This window comes from Rousettus aegyptiacus, unplaced genomic scaffold (genome assembly GCF_014176215.1).
Source record: "Rousettus aegyptiacus isolate mRouAeg1 unplaced genomic scaffold, mRouAeg1.p scaffold_m13_p_12, whole genome shotgun sequence".
Lineage (NCBI taxonomy): Eukaryota > Metazoa > Chordata > Mammalia > Chiroptera > Pteropodidae > Rousettus > Rousettus aegyptiacus.
The window spans coordinates 18,978,218-18,994,115 of record NW_023416287.1 but is presented as its reverse complement, the minus strand read 5'-3'; the positions used below and the strand labels follow the sequence as shown (position 1 = coordinate 18,994,115).

The window sequence follows — 15,898 nt, the reverse complement described above, 5'->3', positions numbered from 1 at the left end:
GAGGCTTTATTTATCCCACATACGTAATCCGAAGGAATGCAGGCTCTTTTTTTATGTTTTACCATTTTTATCAAGTCAATATTTGTTCTCCAGATTTAAAAATGGCTGCTGTGCCTCCATGCATCACATCTCTGTTCCAGACAGAACACGGGGGAAGGACAAAAGGCTGAAGAATGCCAGTTGAGTCTGTCTCTTTAAAAAAACTTTTTCTGGTAAGTAACTAAGCAACTATTTGCATAGCATTGGCCAGAACTCTGTCACCTAGGTTGTATGGGTAACCCTACCTGCTAGGGAGCCTGGGACATCAAGCCAGACTTCATGGCAAGGAGAGCTATAAACAATTTGAGGGTAGCCAAGCAAGACACATAAACTATTAAGTGACAAGACTAAGAAATACCATAGAGGAAATGAACGAGAGGCCAAACTAGAGAAGATCTTTAGATGGGTTGTTCAGGGAAAGCCTCTTAAAGGAGGTGATATTTAGGCAGAGACCTGAAGCATAAGGAGGAACCAGAAAGTTAGAAGAGCGGGGGTGGGGGGGGGGCGAGGGCGGGGGGGCGGTCGGGAGAACGTTCCTGGCTTTGGTCAGTGTTACCATCTCTGTAATTTGGTTTCTCTTCCTTTCGAAATGAGACACAGAGGTCATAAACAACACAGTGGAGCTATAACTGCTGGTCTGGTCACTTCAAACTCTGTTTCGCTCTCTGGAACCCAATCTCTTAGGTAGGTACTGGGGGAAGCGGTGTGAAAAATACAATCACGAAACCACACATTGGACGATGCATAGAGAATTTGTTTGGACAGTTCCCAGCCTTTAGGGAAATCTATGGCTGAAGACTTAAGGGCAGTGGTCCTCGTGTGCTTTCGGAAGACCTCTCCGGCTGTGCTACGGAGGCTGGAACACTGATTACGGTGAGGTTTCCGACAGGAGAGCTATTCAGGAGAGGGGACCAACACTCAGATCAATTTATAAAACGTTTCCTGCACCACAGAAAGGTAAAGATACTTGAATCTAACCTTTCTTCGAGGGGGTGGTGGGAGTGGCTCTTCCTCCCTAGACACCCTCACTGTTGCCCACCAACCTCTTCCCAGCCTAGGCAGCGAGGAGCAAACCTCGCTCAGACCACGAACCTGGGTCCTTTAAAGTGAAAAGACCTGGGGTTTCTTCCTACTTGGTCTCTTCCGCATCCCTCGGGCACCGCCCCCCACGGATTTGTTTGGGCCCCATCTCTAGGCCCCGCCCACCTCCAGCACCACCCCGCGGTCTTCCTTTGGGTCACGCCTCCTTCCGGCTCCTCCCCAGAGTGGCCACCTTTGGGCCCCCTCCAGCCTTCTTGGTTTCCGGGCCCTCCTCCTCCTGTCTCTTTTCAATCTTTTCTCCCTTTGGCCTTCTCTTCAGCCCCGCCTCCCCCAGCCTCGCCCAAGCCTCCCTCCATCCTTGACTCCTCCCCTGGGCAGACCTCCCTTTAGTCCCACCCACAGCCCCTCCTTTCAAGCACTGACCTGCCTCCTGGCTCTGCGAAGCCTCTACTGTCTTCAGTTCCTTTCTCCCACTCTTCTCTGGCAACATCACCCTCTCAGTTCCCACCTACCTTAGGCTCCATACTGGGCGAGTCTCTCTTCACGCCCTTAGACCCCCACCCAGGGTCCCACCTAAGTCCCACCTTCCAGTCAGGCCCCGCCCCCTCCTATCTCCTCTCCCCGCCCAAACTCTGGACCTTTCCAAGCTGAGGTGGGGGGGGGAAGCCTGCGTTTCTGGGAAACCGGTGTGTGTCAGGGCGGGGCTGGAGATTCGTCTGCGCTGGTGTTACCCGCGTCCTTCTTTAGAGACAGAGGCGGGGTAGAGGGAGGTCCCGGGGTCAGGGCTGGAGTGGCGGGCGGTGCCGAGCTGAGGGAAGCTCTGGGCGCTATCACCTCTGCCCGCCTCATTGGTACCGGCCGAGGGAAGGACTCCCGGCTGCGGAGCTCGCGCCGCTGTCAGTGCGGCTGGGCGCGCGAGTAGCGCGGGCATAGGGCGGGTAGACCTGAGAAGCTGAGGGGGCGGTAGCGGGGGCGACTCCCGCGCGTGTGCTCAGCTCCTCACGCCTCGGCCGGTTCCGCCTTCTTCCTTTCTTCCTTTCTTCCTCCCTCCCTCCCTCCCTCTCTCCCACCCCCGAGTGCGGCGGCACCGCCTTCTGCGCCGCGCGGCTTCCTCCAGACCTCTTGGCGTGGGTGAGTGGGGGCCGCGGGCGTCTCCTTAGAGGTGTATGTGTAGGGTGTTCCTTGTTCCTTTTTGGTCGCCCACTTCTTCGCGCGGGCCACTGCCTATTTTTAGCAACTCTTTTTGTCGGCCATTCGGGGAGTCCCGGGAGCCTGAATAAGTCCCGGCCCCCTCCCCCCGAACCTCATCCCACCCGCCGCCCTGGGTCGCCGGCCCGGCCCATCCGCGCCAGCTCCCGGCCGCCCTGGCGTTTCCTGCCCGCTTTCTTCCCGCGGGCCCGGCCTGGGCCAAGAGTTGGCGGGGTGGGCCCGCGCCCGCTCGGAAGTTGGAGTCTTTTGTGCTCGCGCCCCGCCCCGCGGGGCGAGGGGAGGAGGATGGGGAGCGGAGGCCGCGCCGGGGAGGCCTAAAGCAGGCGTGCCTCTCTGGCTCTGGCCGGGTCTCAGAGTTTCTTCTGGCTTTCCCTCTCTTGCTGGGTCTGCGGGCACCTGAGGCGCGCAAAACTGGTCTTGCCTCGCTCCCCATGGGCCTGAGCGCCTCCTTGGCCCCCGCTTCTGTGGGTCTTGGGCTCTTTGCACCCCTTGGTCATGGAGAGGATCATCAACAGGCCCTGGAGCTGGGGTGGTGTTTTGCTCTTCACGCAGCCCCCTTTGCACCCGAGCCTCAGTTTTCCTCTCTGTGAAATGGGGGAAAGTCGCCTCGAAGGGTATTTGTGAATTCAGGGAGGAAGACTAATAATGTGAGAGAAGTATTTAATACCAGCAGGTAACATTTAATGGACTTGACTCAGGAACTTTATAAGCCTTAATTTCATTTAGTGCCCACGGCGACCTTTTGGACTTATTCTAATTTACAAAAGCAGAAATCAAGGCGCAGAGAGGTTAAATAATTACCTTCAAATCACAGTAGCCACAGAAGTGTAAAGCCGTGGTTGCTGGCACGTGTTACATACTTAGTGTGAGTTTGTGTAATCCCTGTGCAGCGGGGATTTGACTTACCTTTGGGTCCCGCCGTTGGAGACATAACTACCTTCTTCCTGATTCCTGGGCCAGTGTCCGCTGTATTATGGATGAAATTCTGTTCTAAGGCCACAGGGGGTCCAAAGGAAAGGAAGTTACTGTGAATTTCTCGCAAGCATTGCCCATTATAAGTTGATGAGTGCAGAAGACTCCAGATATCAAGCACAACTCAAGTTCCTTTGGCTCAAGGAAAGCGTTAATCATTATAAACAGTGAGGTCCGTCCTTTATTTTGTTTATGGCATGTTCCTCCCTCCCAAACCTGGCATATTCTCTATAGTGTTTAGATTTATAGCTCCTAGTTGGGGGAGGGGGAGCAGAAAGTGGCTCAAGTCAACTGCTTCAACTCCCTAACTTCAAATAGGATTTTATTTCTCCTATTTTCAGATAAGACCCAGGGGGGTAAAAGTGAACTAAAATTAACTTTGGCAAGTGTTCTAGTTTTCCATTGTGTTTGATCTCCAGTGTGGGGAGTGTCTGAAAATGAGGCAGGGGAGTTCCTAGGCCTGGCATTGGGGTGTCTCCTGAAGTTTGCATTAGTTTTTTGGAGTCTGGGAGTTTGCTGTGTTTTCCCCTTTCCAAGATTTTGGGTTTAGGAGTTGTGATATATAGGAGCTGGAAGGAGTCTTACAGATCATCTGGCCTAACTTTTTTATCTGCCTTTCTCCCACTTTCTCTGCTAACATTGGAAAGGGGAAGTAAGTTTACTGACTGCGTTAGTGGCAGAATCAAAACTAGGATCCCTAGTCTTCTGCCTTCGGCCCAGTAATATTTTTCTTTCTGTCTTACTTTGCCACTTTTTGAAAGGGTACTAAACTGCTTATGCTGGCCTTAAGACCAGCAATTCTGAGTAATCACAAGGAAGTTGTGTAGTCCCAGCCACTCTCCATGCTTCAGGTGTAGCATTAAAACGTGGCCAAGCTTTGTCCACAGGTTTACTAGTTCTCATAAGTCACCACTTTTATTGTATAATACTTTATTAATGGCTTATAGTACTCTTCTGCAACGATTTTCTGATTGCATTTCTAGCCTAGTCTTGTGAGGGAGTTCTAGAGCTCGATTTATATCTCCTTTTTGTAGCTATAATTGAGAAATTGAGACCCAGCAAGGGTAGGGTACTTGCCTTATTAAGATCACTAAATTAATAAGTGGTGAGGACAAGACACCTCATGCGCAGAGGATTTGATGTGATATCATGAACCTAAGCCCTTCATTGTGGAACTCTGAGCTTCAGTTTCCTTATCTGTAAACTCTCACACAGTTGAGTGGGGACTGTGAGAAATGTGAAAATTCATTATAGTAGCTGTGAATAGTAGGAACAGTAGCTAACATTAAGTAATTACCATGTTCCAGTCACTGGACTAAGGACTTTATGTGGAGCAACTCATTTAATTTTCAGAGTAACTGTATAAATGAGAGAGGTTACATGACTTGCTCAGAGTCATGTAATTGACTCCTGCAGACAATATAACTTCATAGCTAGTATGCTTTATTCTATAAAAATATACATAATATAAAAGTTACCGTTTTAACTATTTTTAAATGTACTGTGGCATTAAGTGCTATCACATTGTGGTGCAGTCATTGCCACCATTTATGTCTAGCATTTTTTCATCTTTCTCCATTGAGACTCTACCCATTAAACACTAACTCTCTATTCTCCTCTCCCCCCAGCCTTTGGCAGCCACTGTTCTATTTTCTATGTTTATGAATTTGACTACTCTAGGTACCTTATAATATAATCATATAATATCCTTTCGTAATTGGCAGCGCTGGCACTGTTAGTGCCTCCCTTAACCTCTATGTACTCTATAAATGCAAAATGATTATTAGTCCGAATCTGCAGTAGGGTGTGGCATGCAGCCCTAGAGCAAGAACCCAGGCTAGTTATACCTCTGGTTAAGCTTTCTCCCTCTTTCCCCCAACTCTGTGGAAGTTCCTCATCACTGAAGCCTTTTTGGAAATCTCTACTCCATATCTTCTAAAGAGACTTCCTAGCCTTGAAATAGAACCCAGAGGACTCTCCATCCTCATCTTGTTTGTACCTGCCTTTCTGACTATCCAGGGTTTGGGCATATGGGGCTGCAGTGATCAAGAATAGCAGTGCTGTGACAGCAGCTCAGATCAGAACTACTCAGAGGATGATTAAATGGATTACCTTTATGAAATGCTTGCTCCCTCTTTGTGCCCTCCTCTTTCCATAAAGGCACACGAGAGATTAGCTTTTGGGTTCCTAGAGGATATTTATGGCTGCTCATTGCTTCCAGGTGGTTAAGATGGAGTTAAATGCTGTATTTAACTTCTCAAATTTCCCTTTGTTTTGACTTTTGTGTCCGTATATTTGAGAGGTGTGGGGAGGTGGTATGTATGTTTATATTTGGGAAAGGTAGGTAGAATTTTGTCCTGATACCAACAGGGGGGTGAGATGGGGGTGGGCTCTGGAGTTGGGTAATAGGGGAGCAAACAGATCTGAATGTGTTGTGCTTTCCTTAAAAAATCTGATAGTCCACATTAAAGTCCAAATCCCTGAGTGATAATGAGGTCAGAGTGTGTTGAATTGTTTATTGGATAGACTCTTAGTTGAGGGGCATTAAAGTCATAGTGACCAGCCAACCACCTAGCTAACATTTGAAATGGCTACCTGTTGAGATTCTTTTTCATTGGGCACCTCATTATTGGAAAAGTTTTCCATTCACTGAATAATTATTAAGCATGCCAGAAACGGTACTAAGCTTGAGGACTTGGTTTATACAGCCTAGTGGAGAAGACATGCAGGGCAACAGGTAGTGTGAGAAGTATTGTGACAGGGACAAGAACCATGAGAGCACAGAGGAATGGTAAGTAACTCAGCCTTGGAGGAGACGTCAGGGAAGACTTCTTCAGAGAAGTTGACTAAGCCTAGACCTCAAGAAAAAAAATAGATGTAAGTCAGGAGAAGAAGAGTTATGGCGAGTCAAGGAGGAGACTAATAAGACAGTTCTAGGTAGAAGAATTAGCAAGTCTAGAGATGGTGGGGGTGATACATGAAACTTTTGGCCCTTTTTACTATACCTACCAGATACTATTCTAAGCATTTAACCTGTGTTAGCTCATTTCTTCCCATAACCTTGAGAGATACCTGTGTGTGTAGAAAGAAGATGCAATTGAATGATAAGACAAAAAGATTGTTGGAATGGAGAGCAAGGAAGAAATCAAGGATGACTTCTAGATTTCTACTTGGTGTAGTCATATAATATAGATGGGGATGCCATGTTTATTGAGGTGAGGACACAAGAAAGCGCATAAGACAGTGGGGAGGATTTCTCACGCAGGGTCTTATATTTGCTTTCATTTATCTTCTAGTTATTCTCGTTCTTTGGGGAAGTCCAGGGTAGGAGGGAGCAGGAGTGAGGGAGAGTATGGCACAGAAATGTAACTATACCTGGCTAAACTGGATGATGTAAACACCAGTTTTGGAAAAGACAATGTGTTAGTTCCTAGACATCTAGGCCCTGCGCAGCTCTGAAGACTGCTTATGTTAAGCTAAGGAAACCTTACTTTTTCTCCAAATAGTGTCCTTTCGCCCTGCTCTCTCCATGTACTAGTGTGTTCCTAAGTCACCTCTGCTTACTTTGTGCTAGACGCTGGGAAAACAAAGATGAGTAAAACAGCTTGAGGAGCTCACATCCAGAACAGCAGCAGATCTCCGTAACTTAGATACAGTGGTGGAGGGAGAGAGTGGGGTGGGGCAGATCAGGGTGGGACAGGATGGGGAGAGAGACCAGGAAGGATTTTTATTACGGACAGGAGTCAGGAGATTCTGCTCTGTGCTTCAGTCTTTTCGTCAGGTGGCAAAGGTCCAGGCTTATTCATCTGAATAACGATGGAAAGTAAAGTAATGACCCCCAGGGTCCCTTCCAGCAATAATATTTTATGATCTAGATGATGATTTAGATAAAATATCTCTTAGAGAGGTATTTTCTTTGTCTCTGCCTCTCATCCTTTCCTTTCCTTCCTCCCTTCTCCCCCTTTTCCCTTGGGCAGTGGTAGAGGGGAAGGGGTGGAAATAGGGTTTTCACATGAGTTCTATAAAAAACTCTAGTTTTATTCAATTTTAGATTCATGTGTAAAATTTACAACTGGAGGGGAGAAGATGACAGCAGTAATGTTAGCCTGCTGTCCTACAGCTGCCCCCTAGGTACTGTAAGGAAGTTTCAGATCCATGATGGTGAGTAGACTCTCAGGACCAGAGAGAGGGGGCAGTGGGATAAATCGTGAACCTAGTATGGGCCTGAGGATCATTTGTTCTGGTTCCTGTTACTAACACAGTATGTGGGCTTAGCCACATACTCTGGCATGTTTCCTTATAAAATAATGTGGGAAGTTGCTGGAATTCTGCTAAGGTCCAAAGGTGGGGGCTGAGGACAGTAAGGGATTAGAGGTTCCTCTAGTCACCTTCCTCTCCTCTCTTAAGTGAATAACTAGAGCCAGCCAAGTGTCGTTGTTATCTCTTCTGACTTTTCTACAGCCTTTCCTTTTTCCTCAGAGTTTTAGTGTCTTTCTGTCATTTCACAGTGGCCTTCATGTGAGTAAATGTGTTGTACCTGCTGGGAGAAGGAGAGAAAGGATGGGTTATTATCCCTAGGTTCTAGCTTTCATTCCCAAAGAGCCACGTAGGCTGTCCACTGCCTCTTGCTCTCTGCTGGTGTAGAGGTGGAGGATTTGTGGTTGAATATTCAGGTTTTCTGAGGCTGAGACACATGTTTTTGGAGTGCTTCACTGAGTAAAGTGCAAATCTGGCCATCCTCCCATCATATCCCGTGCACTTCTACTGGGGGAAATAACATTCAGTGGGCTTTTGACGCTTGCCAAACTCACATTAATTATAATTACCTAATACTCTCTGGGATCTCAGTCTTCCTGTCTGTAAAGCAAGGGTATTGGACTAGATAATCTTGAATGATATTTTTATCTCTTAACGGTCTGAATTTCTGGTTTTATGGAAATGGCTTAAGAATTCATCTCTGGAAGGAGAAAATGCTTTGCTGGAGCATTGAGAGTATCTCCAAGGGTTAAATTCTGGGTTCATAGATACCTTCCAGTATAGAAACAGATGGATATTGCTTTTTAGAGTGGACATATTGCTGAAAAATTACTTGTGAGATGAATTTATCATATTGTTTGCTGAATTCCATTATAAACTTGGAGCTGTTGTCCTATGGGACGAATTTGGAATCCAAGACTATAAAAAAATTGCATTTAAATATGTAGCAAACTGTTTAAAATCATATAAAGGGAAAATAAAAAGTATAAGATTCGCAAGCAGTATTAGGACTGGAAAAACACTAGGCCAGAAATTTGCATTTCCTTAGTGATTTAGCTTTATGAGATAGTAGAGGTCCTCGCTGGGCAGACCTCTACTGAGATTACTTGGCCCTTGAAATGCCATCCGTAGGGACTGAATACTAGTTCTGTTTGTCAAGGTAAGAATCATTGCTTTATTCTAAGTAAGTATTCTCTTTAAGAAGGCCAGGTTCAGAAGCTTAATGTTATTGGCTAGGTTTTCTTCATTCCAGAGGCATTTGTCTGGTATATAGCTGTCTCCTGTTTGTTTTATTAAGGATTTAGCTAAGCCTAGTTAAAGGTACTATTTGCATGATGTCTGTTGATCTGTTTGTCTACCTTGTAATTCTTTGTTAGTGAAAGCAAGCTTAGCAGTAAATTTAAAAGAATAATTTTCATAACTCCTTATTTCTCTAGGTATGGGTCTCCTTTCTGACATGTATGATTATGCTACACTGAAAAGTCCAGTTTTGTTCCTTGCTTACATAGACCATTTTAAAACTTTGGGACTTTGTTCTGGCAGATAGCTGTAAGCCTGCGCTGAGAAATGCTGCTGTCAATATATTAATGATAGCTGTGCCTGAATCATTGAACAGAAGCATAACTTTTGTTCAGACCTTAAAGACTTACCCTAAATTGATTTTCACATCAATTAAAATCAGATCTTACTAAAATTAGGGTTTTAGATAGAGTTACCATACTAAGTAGGTTACCTAGTTGTAACGTGATTATGCTTGGAAGTCCACTACCTTCCATCCCTAAGCTCAACCATTCATACTAGGATTTTGGAGTACCTACTATGTAGTCTTCCTATGGAGAACTTCAAAACCAAGCAGGACGTGATTTCTGCCCTCAAATTATTTTCAGTCTTTAGAGGGAGATAGAAAAAATATGATAAATCTCAGCTTCTTCTTAACCTTGCTAACCTGGCCCAAATATTGAGTTGAGGGTTCAGACTAGATAGCAGAGTTGATGGATGTATCACTAGGCAAGGAGGCCCTTTTGAATATCTGACTTCCAGTGTTTAGATTTATTTTTGGCCTTCCCTTCCTCTCTCCCTTTATTCTGTGTGTTATCCAGATGTTTATCCTCTATTGCTGAGGCGGCCAGCACCCAGTGTGTAAATTCAAGAACGTTAGAATAGGAGACAGCATTGTCCTTCAAGTTTGAATGTCTAGATATCTGCCTAGTGCTTTCACTATTCTCCTCACATCAGTTCTCTGGCTGACTTCCAGAAAGATTTGATATTGTCTAGCTTCTTATTTAGGAATGAAGAAAATTAAGTTTCATATTGAATCATTTTAAGTTTTATTATGCTCAGTTTCGAAATAAAATAGCTCTCAGTTTTGCTTATAAGTGATATTATTTGAGGTGTGGTTTCTGGCATTTGAACAATTTGTGACTTATTAATTGTAATTAAATTGTGGTTCTTGAAGCCCATTGCCACTATCTCTGCCAGCCTTCTTTGAATACTTTGTAGGATGGAGCCCTAGGAAATTGAGGGAACCTTGAGCTTACCCTGATCTTGAAAAGGTCTTCCTTTTCCCTCACCCCTACCATCAAAAAAGAAATGTTATTTGGGATGCTGTGTTGTGTTCAGGATTTCTTCCAACAATTTAGCATTGTCTGTGAGATCTAGAAGAAGAGGACATATGCCTGTGTTTGGCTCAGAGGTTACAAACAATATTGAAATCAGTTGGCCAAACTATGTAGACCACTGAGTGCCTTCCTTGGCGCTGTGAGGGATGTAAAGTATCTCTTGCCTTCAGGGAACCTAGTATGGTCTTCTTTGGGGAGAGAAGATAATCATGAAGATATGGCTCATAATAAGGCAGTTTGGTGTAGAGAGCTTGGTTCAGAAGACTGCTGTTTGCTCTTGTTCCTTGGCATGAATTTGGCCAGATAAATTGGAATAAGTCATTTTTCCTCTCTGAACCTCTATTTTCTCTCCTATAAAGTGGGATTAATATCCTAGATCTTGCCTTCTTTACAATGTTATTGCGAGGAACAAGTTAGATAATGTTACCAAAAGTACATTATAAAACCAGAAGACATAATTTATGTGTGAAGAATCCATGATTCATTTGCCAGAGGTAATAGGTAAATGGCAGTTTTCTGTAGAAGGGGAGGTCTCTCTAGGCTGGAGTGATCAGGAAAAGTGGTCTGAACTAGCCCATAGGGCTGGGAGAAAAAAATGATGGAAGCATTTAGACAGGGCAATGATGGAGCACAAGACTATAGGCAAAACTGTTTAGAGGCAACAGTGAGTGAGTGTTCTCCAACCTCATAGTCAAGTCATAGGATAGGTGTATGCGTATGTTTAGCTTTAGTATTTATTGCCAGACAATGATCACAGTCTCATCATTGGTGTATAAGAAAATTCTTGTTGCTCCATGTCCTTGTCAGCAGTTAGCATTGTCTATCGTTTTCATTTTAAGCCATTTTGGTTGCGGTGTAGTTAATAGAAGTGATATTAAGAACCATAATATGAACTCTCAAGTAGTAATACCACAAAGGGGTACAGCTATTGGAAAGTTCAAAGTAGGGAGAGATTGCTTCATTTGTGGGGGTGTGGTACCCAGGGAACATTTATGAAAGAGTGAATATTTGAGCTGAGCCTTGTAGAATAAAGATAATGATCATATATTACCTAGCACTGTCCCAATTTCTAATATTCTGCCTGGGCTTGTGCTTATAAATTATGAAATACCAATATTTCTGTGCCTAGACCGTACATTTCAGACTACCCAGAGGCAACACCCAGATATCTTCTCAGTTGCTGTCCTTCTCTCCCTTTTTCCAGAAAGTATGTTCACAGGAGATTTAAACTGCAGAGATGGAGAGAGGACATTCTGTGCAATGGGAACAACTTGAGCAGAAACACAGATGAGTGACTAGATGGAGTGCATCCATATTCCTGCTAATGAGCAGAGGGAGAGGACGTGTCCCATACTTTGGGGGTGGATGATACCTTCTCAAAGTCTCCTGGAGCAGATGGAAAAGGTCATACCATTCCCAAACCAATTTGTATTTAAACTGGATAGAAGGATGAGAATGACTTTGCCTATAATTACATCATTTCAGGGAAGAAATTAATCCAGCAGTCACTTGAAGTATGTTGAGAGTTTGTCTTCTCTTAAAATGGAGGGGGAGGGAGGCAAATGCCAAAACCTAAAGAGCTTAGTCTTTCAGAGCTCATCTATTACTTGTATATTTGCTCAGGGAAAAATTGCCATTTTTTTTTTTGTCAGCTTTTATCCTGCCAGGTGGACTCTAGCTGGCGTTTATTTTCTGTAGTTTTACCAAATCACTTTGAAAGGCTGGCATGAACATTGATCATGTCGTGGAGCCTTGCTTCTTTGTTCTGTCAGCAAATATTAGAAAATGTACCTTAAATTACCTGGTTGGGGAAAATAAGGTGGCCCTGCCTGCTTCCAGAGAGCAGCACTTTGATGTTAAACATCAGTCAGCTTTTGATCCTGTGTCAGGCCTGGGGTATTTGTCAGGAGAGACTGGGGGGTGTTAGAGCTGCCACTGGAGACATTCACCAGAGGGTATCTAGGCCTTTTGTCGAGGAGACTAGTTAAGTACTTCATTAAAAATCTGGTCTGGGTTTTACACCTAATTCCAATTTTCATATTAATGATAGCTACCATCAGTTGAGTGCCCACTGTGTTGAGATACCATATTTGGTACCTTGCCTTCATACTAATAGAGCTAATATTTCCTGAAAGTTAATATATACTAAGCCCTTTGTGTGTGTTTAGAAATCTGTATAATACATATTTATATAAATCTTGTAAATATATTGTATGAAACATGAATATATTATGTATAAATATTTATCTATATTTAAAAATCAAATTTATTCTCACCTCAACCCTAAATGGTAGGTTCTCTTGATCCCCACCATAAAGATAGGAAACTGAGACATAGGAGGTTAAGAAATATGCCCATAGTCACATTGTTAGTAAATGGAGTACCAGGATTTAAACCTAATCAATTCTTCTTTATTTTTAATAGGGAAAATTTCAAATATATACAAAGTGGCAGAATAGGTTAATGAAGCATGGTGTACTCAGCTTCAACAGTTATCAATTCACGGTCAGTCTTATTTCATTTATACCCCTACCTACTTCTCATCCTGTGCTTTGAAGAAAATCTCAGCTGTCGTATTTTGTCCTTAAATATTTCATAGTGTATTTCTAAAAGATGACTAAAAAAAGTACAATGCCGTGATCACACTTTATAAAATTTAACAATTCCATAATACCATCAAAATCCAGATTATATTCAAATTTCCGATTGTTTCATAAATGTCACAATTTTATTTTTATAGTTTGTTTGATTTAGGATTCATAAAGGTTCACACATTGTAATTGGTTATGTCTTTTAAGTCTCTTCATTTATAAGTTCATTTCTATTTTTTGCTTTATTTGTTGAAGATACTGGTTGTTTTTCCTGTAGAGTTTTCTAAATTTTGCTCATTGTTATCTCTGTGGTGTGTTTAATGTTTCTCTATCCTTTGTATTTCCTGTAAATTGGTGGTTGTATCTAGAGGGCAATATCTCTTAATCCCCATGGCAACCCTGCAAAAATAGTTATTTTGCAGATGAGAAAACAGACTAAGAAAGGTTGGGCGACTTGCTCAAGGCCTCACAGCAACCTTGGATTTCGCACAGACCTTGCCTTCAAAGCCTTTTGTTCTTTTCACTACTTGCTCATTTGTGAGTTTGGGCAAAGCATTTAAAGTTTTCTGGGCCTTAGTTTCTTTAATGTATATACACTGAAAGCTCTTACAGGAGTAGTATTTGATATTACTCTAGATCAGCAGTCCCCAACTTTTTTGGCACCAGGGACCTGTGCTCCTATGAGAATATAATGCCTGATGATCTAAGGTGGAGCTGAGGCAGTGATGCTAGTGCTGGGGAGGGCTTACAACTACAGATGAAGCTTCGCTCGCTCACTTCCTGCTGTGTGGCCCAGTTCCTAACAGGTCACGGACCAATACTGGTCCATGACCTGGGGGTTGGGGACCCCTGCTGTAGATGGAATGCTATAATATTGAAGGGACTTTACCCCTTTACCCAGTTATAGTGCTCTGAGTCCTCTGGACTAGATGAATTATCTTAATTTTACTATGAAGTTTTGGTGCCCTGTTGGCTGGTATGTCTGTCTCCTGGCTTGTTTTAGGACTTCCCAAGGACAGCAGACTAGGTCAAGAATCAGTGAACCTTGTCCTTATAAAATTGGCTTTTTTTTTTGGCAGTCTCTAACACTCACAAGCTGGAGGAAGTGGGTCTCGTGCCCCTGAAAGAAACTATGACATCTAATATAAATTAAAACTGTTTTACTTCTGAGTTACTATCTGGTCTTTTTAACACCCGAGGTGCAATGAACAGCAGCTCCTACGTGTTGAAAGTAGGTGACTTTCTGAATAAGTGACTCTTCTTGCTGCCTGTTCCTTTTGGCTTTTTATAATTACTGTAATATCGTCATCCAATATGTGGAGCACCATAGTAATTTCCATGACAACTGATCATGATTTCCCAGATAAAAGGAGGAAGCTAATACGTGTTAGGAACTCGAAAACGATATTGGGCTAAGGTTTTGTGATCCTAGTAGAATTTTGAGCTGGGAAGGACTTTTCAGGAGCAACTGCCTAATTGAAACTTTTCCTTTTGCAGACAAGGAAACATAGGGCCAGAGAGGTTAACAGATTGCTGAAGGGGTCACTGGTTGTGGAGTATACTCTAGTTCCTTAGCTTAGTGTTTGTGCCTCTTATTCTGTGTGGCTTCTTTCCATTATATCCCACTGGACCATAAGTGCCACGATGGCAAGAACCATGTTTGTCTTGTTAATGTTTTCCCAGTGCCTACCCTGGGATCTAAGTATTTTTTGAGTGAAGGGATAAACTGTGTTGGAGTTTCTAAAGCTGAGATCCATGGTTGCATATCAGATGATACATGAAATCACAGGATAAAACATAAAAGTGTCAGCTACTCATAATTCGAAGTTGGATTGGTTTGAATATTGTAACTGGTAATTTAAAAGTTTACTCTTATATTTTCATGTTATAGAATAAATGATAAGTTAGCATGAATTTTTTAGATAAAATGAGAAAGCATCAAATAAATTACAGGACTATAGTAGGCCTTTTTAACCTTTTTACCCCCGAGGGTCTAGTGTTGCCAGATCTCTGATATTTTTAAGAGAAGCTAGAAATCTAAGTTTTAAAAAATGAGATCTGATTTTAAAAGTTGGCAGTTAAGTTAGAGGTTTTTAAATAATTTGTGTAGGTTGGACAAGACACCTCTTTGGGCCTGAGCATCTGTTTGTAATCTGTGAGATAAACAGGTCTGGGCAGGAGCTTGTCTTGGATAGGGCCAAGTAGATGACGGTGTCAGAGATGACTGGCATTCTGGGTCTGGCTACTTCTTGGTTTCAGACTGGCCATAGCTCAGAATGAAGAATGAAGTTAAGACTTGACAGGTTAGGAAAATCCCCACATTAAACATCACCCTCTGTGGGAAGCAGCTTCCATAAACTCACCGATGTCTCAGCACTTAGCTTCATGTTTTGCAGATGAAACTACGGTCCAGAGAAGCAGAGCTTTCCTCCAGGGGACCCTAAGCAGCAGCCATAGGTCCTAGGCAGGCCCTGTTTTAAATCCCAGAACGTTGTTTGATACCTCTGCCTCACACATTCTTAGTGTATGGAGCAGGTGTCTTCTCTGGAATACTTTGGGATGGTTAGTTGGGTGAACTCCCTGTTGGTACAACCCTATTTTCCTGAGCAAAGGGAGGTTTGAGGTGGCAGTTATAACGTGGTCAGCCTCCTTTCGGTGCAGAGGATCTTCTTCTGTCACTAGCATCAGATCGACCTTATTTTTTTCTACCTAGAAGATGTAGAGGACAGCTCAGCAACACGTTTTAGTGCCAAGTGAAATCCTTCCCTCCTCCTGCCTTTTTGGATTCTTCTCTTCCTCTTTAGTTTTCTCCCCTCCAGCTCTTTCTACCTTGAGCACTCCTACCCTCCCTTCTGCATCACATTCCACTCCCCTAACTTTTTATACCTTGTTTTTCTCTCACTGTTGCCATCTTCTCTCTGCCACTGCTGTAGGCACAGCCTGGGGTTGGACCTGTTTTCCCGGGTTTTTGAGAGAATTTGCTTTAAAGTAGGGCAACTCAATAAGGGAGATTAGACATTTTTAAACTGTCCCCTCTTCTTTAGTCGCACCCCAGGTTGGAAAGGATAAAAATCTCAGCTTGGCTTGGCTACAAGGCTCATACAGTCTGGTGCTACCTCACTGCTGTCTTGGGATGGTCAGCAGCATGGTGCTTAATACCCACTGTTTCTC

The 15,898-nt window shown here is 43.5% G+C and overlaps 1 protein-coding gene across 7 annotated transcripts in view; it reads left to right on the top strand.

The window, feature by feature from the left end:
- The first annotated feature begins 700 nt into the window (after nt 1–700).
- RALY (RALY heterogeneous nuclear ribonucleoprotein) overlaps nt 701–15,898 on the top strand; it is a 70,876-nt gene continuing 55,678 nt past the window's right edge. The window contains exons 1-2 of one of the 7 annotated variants that reach the window (XM_016162226.2): nt 7,472–11,540; nt 12,561–12,641. The gene's annotated coding sequence lies outside the window, so the exon portion shown is untranslated. Of the gene's footprint in view, nt 724–1,994; nt 2,212–2,603; nt 3,434–7,471; nt 11,541–12,560; nt 12,642–15,898 lie in introns of those variants that run through there. The other 6 variants (XM_016162228.2, XM_016162230.2, XM_016162225.2 and 3 more) reach the window with 6 other exon arrangements.